The sequence below is a fragment of the Aedes aegypti genome, chromosome 3 (assembly GCF_002204515.2).
Source record: "Aedes aegypti strain LVP_AGWG chromosome 3, AaegL5.0 Primary Assembly, whole genome shotgun sequence".
In the NCBI taxonomy this organism is placed as follows: domain Eukaryota; kingdom Metazoa; phylum Arthropoda; class Insecta; order Diptera; family Culicidae; genus Aedes; species Aedes aegypti.
The window spans coordinates 288,829,171-288,838,308 of record NC_035109.1 but is presented as its reverse complement, the minus strand read 5'-3'; positions in this window follow the sequence as shown (position 1 = coordinate 288,838,308).

The following is a 9,138-nucleotide window of genomic DNA, read 5'->3' as shown; positions in this document are numbered from 1 at the left end:
ACGATGGCCGATTTTTCGATGATGATGCGACGTCGAAGCACCAACACGCTCAAAACATTCGGATGTCAAAATAAAGAGCACAGTGAAGTCCTGTTTTATGGTACCTGCCGGTGGCGTCCCGGGATTCTTGTAGGATTTTTTGACGTTGGATAACGTCTTACGGCAACATATGGGGGTACAATTCAGAAAAACGAAAAATTGAGCTTGTAACGAAAAATGGTCAGGTTTTGACCGCTAATAACTCAGTCATTTATCGATAGATTTTCAATATTTATGCATGAATCGATTGGAAATTTATCTACGCGTCGATTCAAATGGTGGACACTATTGATTATTAGCAACAAACTATTGAAACATCGTAAAACGTTGACCCCTTTCTTATCTAACCAATCACGTTCAAGCACATTTTTCTGTTCCGCTTCCCACTATAAAAACGCACCGCACCCTGCTTCTTCCCTCATTCTTCTTTTTGCCGTCAGACTGTGAACACGGTCGGCGAGCAAATTTCGAGAGTCATTCGCGTCCTCAGTTCAGTTTTCAATAGGACGCGAATACAACACGCATTAGAACCGAAGAACCACGCATTTCGGAGCCGCAGCAACTGAAGCCGCTCATTTGAGTGCACCAGCCAGCATAATCGTTTTCGGCCAGAAATCCGTCGCTACCAGCCAGTGCTCCGCTGTCATTGCCATGCGGGAGGCTAGCGCGGTCATTCTGGTTCATTAGATCGAGTGGCACAGCCGTCACTGTCCGTGTAATATTCCCTAATTTGTACGAGATGGCTGAAGAAAATCGACCAAAGCCGCTTGTTGAAGCGCACATCGTCATCCGCACCGCAAATCTCATCGGGCGAGGAGGATTGAAAATAGTTCGCCGTCAAAGTGTGTCTGTGTTACGCAAATTCAACAATTCAATCGGCACTTTTCAGAGCCAACAAATGTGTTTTAAAGAGTTGATTGTGTAATATTCATTAATTTGTTCGAGATGGCTGAAGAAAATCGACCAAAGCCGACAAAATGTGTCCGTGTTACGCAAATTCAACAATTCAATCGACCCTTTCCGGAGCCAACAAATGTGTTTTAAAGAGTTATTTGTATAATATTCCCTAATGTGTTTATCACATACTTGCTATAATCTCTTAATTCATCTCATAGCATCATACAATAATTGGTTTATTGCGAATAATTGACAATACGGCAATTTGGAGCTGTTTCCGAGGATGCTGCTGCAGTGCCGTCGGGTTGCAATAACAGCATAATGCTAATCTGTACATCCCTTACCCAGACATCAGTTTCATATAGCCTATTTCCCAGATAAGAAAACTAAGAATATGAAAGGAGGAGCATCATCTGCTATTCTAAGGGTATAAAGCATCCCTCCTTCGTTGAATTTGGTTTCATTCTGTTTTCGCTTTCGAGCTGGTAAGAGCTCCTCCAAACCTGCTCAGCTCCTCGCCACCGGAGGCAAGCTGCTGTACGAGATGGCTGAAGAAAATCGACCGAAGCCGCTTGTTGAAGCGCACATCGTCTTCCGCACCGCAAATCTCATCGGGCGAGGAGGATTGAAACCAGTGCGCCGTCAAAATGTGTCCGTGTTACGCAAATTCAACAATTCAATCGGCCCTTTTCAGAGCCAACAAATGTGTTTTAAAGAGTTGATTGTGTAATATTCCCTAATTTGTTCGAGATGGCTGAATAAAATCGACGAAAGCCGCTTGTTGAAGCGCACATCGTCATCCGCACTGCAAATCTCATCGGGCGAGGAGGATTCAAACCAGTGCGCCGTCAAAATGTGTCCGTGTTACGCAAATTCAACAACTCAATCGGCCCTTTTGAGAGCCAACAAATGTGTTTTAAAGAGTTATTTGTATAATATTCCATAATGTGTTTACCACATACTTGCTATAATCTCTTAATTCATCTCATAGCATCATACAATAATTGATTTATTACGAATAATTGACAATACGGCAATTTAAAGCTGTTTCCGAGGATGCTGCTGCAGTGCCGTCGGGTTGCAATAACAGCATAATGCTAATCTGTACATCCCTTACCCAGACATCAGTTTCATATAGCCTATTTCCCAGATAAGAAAACGAAGAATATGAAAGGAGGAGCATCATCTGCTATTCTAAGGGTATAAAGCATACCTCCTTCGTTGAATCTGGTTTCATTCTGTTTTCGCTTTCGAGCTGGTAAGAGCTTCTCCAAACCTGCTCAGCTCCTCGCTACCAGAGGCAAGCTGTTGTACGAGATGGCTGAAGAAAATCGACCGAAGCCGCTTGTTGAAGCGCACATCGTCATGCGCATCGCAAATCTCATCGGGCGAGGAGGATTGAAACCAGTGCGCCGTCCAAATGTGTCCGTGTTACGCAAATTCAACAATTCAATCGGCCCTTTTCAGAGAAAAAAAAAGGTAAGTTTTAAAGAGTTATTTGTATAATATTCCCTAATGTGTTTACCACATACTTGCTAAAATCTCTTAATTCATCTCATTCCATCATACAATAATTGATTAATTACGAATAATTGACAATACGGCAATTTGAAGCTGTTTCCGAGGACGCAGCGTAGTTAACGTCATGCAATCGGGTCTTGTACACAGCCCCCTTTGATTTTTGTATAGAAATAAAAATAAATTAAAATATAAATTGTATAACGCGTGAGAAATCTGAAACCCCCTCCCCCCATGAACCTTTATGTAATAAATTGATGGCCCCTAAGGATATTATTTCCATCTATTAAATGTAAGGACTAAAGAATATGATTATCTCTGGGATTATTCATAAGGAACGGTCGCATTTCCCAAGTGATCCATTTCATTCATAATTTTCTTGTCAATTATCGCAGTCATGATCATTGATTAGTTGCGAGTTTGGTGATGCATTCCCTATTACGGACATCATTTTCATACTACAAACAGATCACCCAAAACTCTTTCTCTGTTTATTTGGAGAGCAAAAGTTACCGCCCATGCTTCTTCTTCCATCGACCGGTTCTATCGGTGTTGAAGTGTTAACCGAATCAACCAAATAATAACACTCAATATCCATAATAGATCAGAATTGACATGCAACAAATAGTTTGAAAATTGATTAGATTTTTAGATTTCTAGGTAAATCTTTCATAAGTTCGTGACGGCCCAAAATCAGGAAATAGAAGAAGCTAACGTTATCCAACGTCAACTTGGCGGTCGTATCTCGGAAACAACCTCTTACTTTTTATACAAAATAAATTTAAAATGAAAACAAACTAGGTACGCTTCATACACTGAGCTCAATCTTCAATTGGAATTTATGTGCAGGGCCCATAGATTTTTGCAATCAAGCTTGGCACTTGCAATTTACCAGTCAGGCAGAAAAGTTTTGTCACGCTTATTTTTAAATGCAGCGCACACATGAAGTAAATGCAGGTGCAACTTATTTCAAACAGTCACGCTAATATATTTTATTTTTTTGTTCTTCATCTTTCTGTCGTTACGTCCCCACTGGGACAGAGCCTGCTTCTCAGCTTGGTGTTCTTAGGAGCACTTCCACAGTTATTGACTGAGAGCTTACTATGCCAATGACCATTTTTGCATGTGTATATTGTGTTTATTTATTTATTTATTTATTTATTTATTTATTATCGTCAATCATAGTAGACTACATGTTAACACTTAAATCTATATACTGCTATATTGATCGTTGCACGAACTTTTAGATTCTAATGAAATTATTCAAGGGTAAGATACAATTTGCACACCCACTAACATCAGCAGGCGTATGCTTTGAAACCTGTTTATGACGTTTCAAAATAATTCAAAGCAATCAAAGAGATTGCATCATAACTTCTTTATTATTATGATTATTCGAAAGCGACCAGCATTCAGTAAGCTATTGTTTGCTGGATCCAGAATGATCATCATCAAAATGGTCTTCGGAATCAGATCTGTTTCCCGCAAGTTCAGGGCGTAATCGATTAGCGATTTGGTGTTCCTCCTAACAAAAGATCTTCGGGCCCATTTACAAATTGCATAACGGTGAAGGGGGTGGGCAAGCGTTTCTAAATGTTACAGTTATTATAAAAAATACAAAAAGTGGAGGTGGGCGGGTGTCAAAAATGGCCAATTTAGGCGTTATGAAGTTTGAGAAAAACCCTTGCATTAACTTCACCTTAGTCGCTATCTATCGGTTCACCCGAGTACTCCACGTTGAGGGACGAACTAAAACTTTCATCGTTAACTATAATTTAGTACTGGAGCATTTTTCCCATGGCGTTTCTGGCAATGTTCGGGTTGCATTCCTGGACGGAGTGAATTTAGTTAATCGGTGGATAAGTCAATTATAAAATGCTAACCGTTCGCGCAAAATCAAAACAAAAATAGAAAAGTTAGTATCCAAGCACGTTGTCAAGCGGTAATGTGAGTGTATGTGCGAGGTGTGCAAATGTTCACTGTGCAAAAATTTTCTGCACAGTAGTCTAATAAGGTGCAAAATGCTCAATATCTTACAGAGTTAAAGTATATTCTTAGGTTACTACGCGACATTGTTAAGTCTATTGTTACGCAATGTTGATTATATAAACTCATCATTCGGTTTAGAGGAGAAAATTTTGCATAATTAGTACGACGGTTATTAATAAAAAACAAGTTACGATTCCTCAATTGCCGGAAAGGAGTATAAAAATTTAAACTGTTTAATAGGTTAGGAGAATCAATACGATGCGAAACAATATCGTTCACGAATGAAACCATAGCGAATTCGCGGCGCTTTTTCAATGTCTGAATATCAATGAGCATGCATCTTGATTCATAAGATGGAAGAGGGAAGGATTTCCAGCCCAATTTACGAAGAGCATATAACAGAAATTGCTTTTGAACTGATTCAAGACGTTCTTCATGCGTCTTCATAAAAGGAGACCATACAATACTCTAATATAGACCTCACGTTAGCGACGTACAAAGTGTTGATAGTGTATGGATCATTAAAGTTAAAACCAAAGCGTTTGATAAAACCGAGCATATTTGTTGCTTTATGTATAATGGTGTTGTAATGATCGATAAAAGTGAGTTTTGAGCCTAAAATTACGCCTAAATCTCTGACCCTATCGCATTTTTCAACGATTTGATTTCCTAAAACTACAGTTGTTTCTTCTGTGTTTCGCTTACTGCTAAATATAAGGACTGTTCATTTTATAAAGTGGACACCTTGTGCATGCTGTATCTTTCTTATTAATCAATGAAATTTCAATCGGTTTTTTGCACATCGTTCGACTAGTATTGTAAAATGTTGTGATAATAAAAATTCTCCAAAATAATTAAATTTCACACGAATATGGAACAACGATTAGATCGGTCGATTTTTTGAGGTTATCAAAATCAATGATTGTTAGAAATTGGCTGGAAAATTCGATAATTTATGTTTTCTATTTTCAAAAAAGGCTTGTTCTTCGAAAGCATCATCAATCAGAAGCCTGATGGAAAAAATCAAGTTATTTTTGGAGCAACAATTTTAAAGATATAATAAAATCAACTTTCCCGTATATTTTTAAAGAATTTTTGTTTTAAATTTGATGGGAATTGATATGAGTAGAATTTTTTGTGTAAAAGTACGTCCTGACGGAAGTCCTAATATAGTATTAATATGAAAAATAACTTACGCCTTCATAGAGTTACTTAGTAAGTCCCCACGTCACATTCAAAGCACAACAGAAACACAATTGTTATATTCTTAGAAGACCTATCAAAGTACATTGACAATCATCAAAATTGGCAACACTGCTGTAATAAAATCGATTTTATTTTCCACATATTATTTTCATAATATGTTATTCTGAGATTACCAATTGAAAAATTCGGAGAAAACTGTTTACAATTTGCTGTAGATCGATAAATATGCGTACATGATTTTAAAAGTATGAGACTATTTAGTAAAACGACCATAAACAGTAAAATTTATACTTAAGACTGTAGTTTAATCTCACGATTTAGCTTTCGTTTATACTAATATAGTTTCTTTAGTAATCCAAACTAGTTTTGAACACGCTTTTTACTTTTCTCTTTTGCTGGGAGTGAAAGGATGGTGTATCAGCAAATTTGGCCATAAACGGGTAAATCACTTAAGTTACCTAATGTCATAGAATGGTGGAATATAATTGATATTTTTAAAGCTTTAACTTTAGTAGAATAGTAAAGGATACAAACATACAATTTGTTCATAAAAATAAGGATTTTTGTTTTGCGAAAAATAATGTTAAACTTTGACGGGCAGCTTTTTTTAAGAGTTTTTGGAAAAACTATTTAGCTCTTCAACCAAAAGCATTTTCAAAGATTTTATATTTTCATAGCATTTTAGAATAATAGGCCAACGATACACAGAAAACCGATTACGATTTTATCAATAAATAAAAAAATATAGCATAAACAAAGTGTCCACTTTATAAAATGAACAGTCCTTAATGAAATTACATTTTTTAACATTTAACTGAAGTAGGCTTTTACTACACCATTCATCAAAAATAGATATTTCACTCAGATAGATGTCAATGTCGTTAGCATACTTAATTTCCATGAATAACTTCATATCATCGGCATAGATAAGAATATTTATAAACTTAAAATGTAGGAAATATCATTTACATATAATATGAAAAGAAGAAGTCCTAGATGTGAGCCTTGAGGAACTCCTGATGTAACATGGATAGGATTCGATTTTTTACCATGATATCTCACTATTTGTTACCGATTTGTTAAATATGATTGTATTGCGCTCTGCAAGATAAATCCACGTAATGCGATTATTTGGAAATGTCGATATACCGTCGCAGTGATAATAAAAACCACCAAATGTTTCAGATTTAGCAAATTTGAAACATTTGCGTCCATGAAGAACGAAAAAATCCAATCCTACTTGAATTTTGACGTTGCGTTTGAATTGCGCGCATATCTTCTGCGCGTTACCGCCGCCACTGGATGTGGATTCAAAATGAGCGCCGCAATATCCAGTTTAAAGATGGTTTATCAAATCCTATTTTTTCTAACTTGAAGAATAACATAGAGATGTCAATGCGATCAAATGCTTTGCTGAAATCAGTATACAGAGCCTCTACATAGTTACCATAGTCCATAGCATTCAAAGTATAATTGGTGAATTCTAGTTAATTTGTAGAAGTGGAACGGCCTTTAAAAAATCCATGTTGTGCATTTGTAATTCTGTTCCTGAATTGCCCAAACAATTTTCTATTAACAATGGAGCTTTGGAAATTATAGCAATTCCACGATAATTACGAATATCAGTTTTCTTCCCTGATTTGTAAATAGGTACTAAGAATGATTTCTTCCAGATTTTAGAAAATTTTCCGGATTTTAGTGACGTATTGAACAGCCAAAATAAAGGAGATGTTAATTCAACAGCAAGCTTCTTCATAAATACTGGAGGGATTACATCAGGTCCTGCACTTTTTGTGACATCTAATCCTTTCAAGCCTGATAGCCTTGTACACTTATCAGGTGTCATTTGAGGGAGCAGAGAAGAATGAAAAATAATTTAGGTCCCGAATTACCCGGAGAAATTCTCTGAAAAAACACTGAAGGAATTTCTTAATGAAATACCCGGAGAAATTACTGGACGAAATCTCACAAGATTTTCAGGACAAAATCCCAAGAGGAATTTCTGGACAGTTCCCCGGAGGAATTGCTATTGGAAAGCTCCTGCTATTGGAAATTCCTGGAGAAAATCCTCGGAGGAATCCGTAGATCCTGATTAATTCCTGGAGCATATAGCCAGAGGAGTTTCTGGAGGAAATTCTCGGAGAAATTGCTACGAAAATCTCCTGAGGAATTCTTGACGAAAATCCCTGGAATAGTTTTTGGGGATATCTCCGGAAGAACCTTCGAAAACTCCGGAGGAATCCCTGGGGGAAATCCTGCAAGGAATTCTTGGAGGAAATCCTCTAAGGAATTCCTGGTGGAAATCCTCGAAGGAATTCCTGGAGGAAATCCTCGAAGGAATTCCTGGAGGAAATTCACGAAGGAATTGCTGGAAGAATCTCGTGAGAAATTATTTGTGCAAATTCCCAGAGAAATTCCTGAAGGAAAACTCCGCATAAATTCTCTGAAAAAAGTCCCCGAAGGAATGTCTGAAGAAAAATCCCGAAATATTCTTGGAGGAATCCCCGGAAAAAATCTGGACGAAATCCCCAGAGAAATTTCTATTGGAAATTCCCTCAGAAATTACTGGAGGAAATCCCCGGAGAAATTCTTGGTGAAAATCTCCGGAGGAATTTCTGGGAAAAATCCCTGTAGGAATTCCTGGAGCTAATCCCCAGAAGAATTGATGAAGGAAATCTTCCAGACTCGTGAAGCTGCAACCAGAATTTCTTCTAAATTGCGCAATGTGCCTCATTTCGAAACGGGAACTTTTCTGTAAAAGGAACAATAGATCAGTTTATTAGAACACCGCAGTTTAACAATTTTACAACTTACCGCATGTTATTCAACTTTTCTCCTTTCATGTGTTTTAGAATCCACCAGGAACAGTCTCGATTGAAGGAAACATGTGGCTTGAAAAATGCTTTCGACGCACATTCTCATTGTTCCATATTCCATCTGCAAACTAAAATATTTAGTTAAATAGTTTTTTTAATCGAAAATTAAGTAAACTTACCGAAAAACTTGCGAAAAGTTAGCGTTTTGTCCTATTCTGCAAAATGGTTGCCTCGTGTCTGACTTGTTTTGGATGTTGATATTCACGAGTTCATTCTCCATATAGGTGTTATGTGTGAAACCACATAAATTTTTGCCATGTGTGTCTACACATATTTTTGATTTAATAATAATTTTGAATGAACCTTGGATGAATTCTATTCATATTAATTTAATGTGTGAGATAGTTTTTAATAATTATGTGTCGTTACACATATAGAAATATAATGAAATTTTTGCAGTGCATGCATCAAGATAGGCCGAGAAATTACTTGTCAGCAGCGAAACAGGCTTATGTGTGAAACTAATAGGTTTTTGATATGTGCATTCACAAAAATTTGTGATTCACAATAATGAACTTCCAAAAATTCAATTTCCCGGGAGTCATTGATGCTGATGCCCTTCTTCGTTTCATCACCCCTTGTAACATGTGTATGTGTGCGTCCAAGCGCGTGT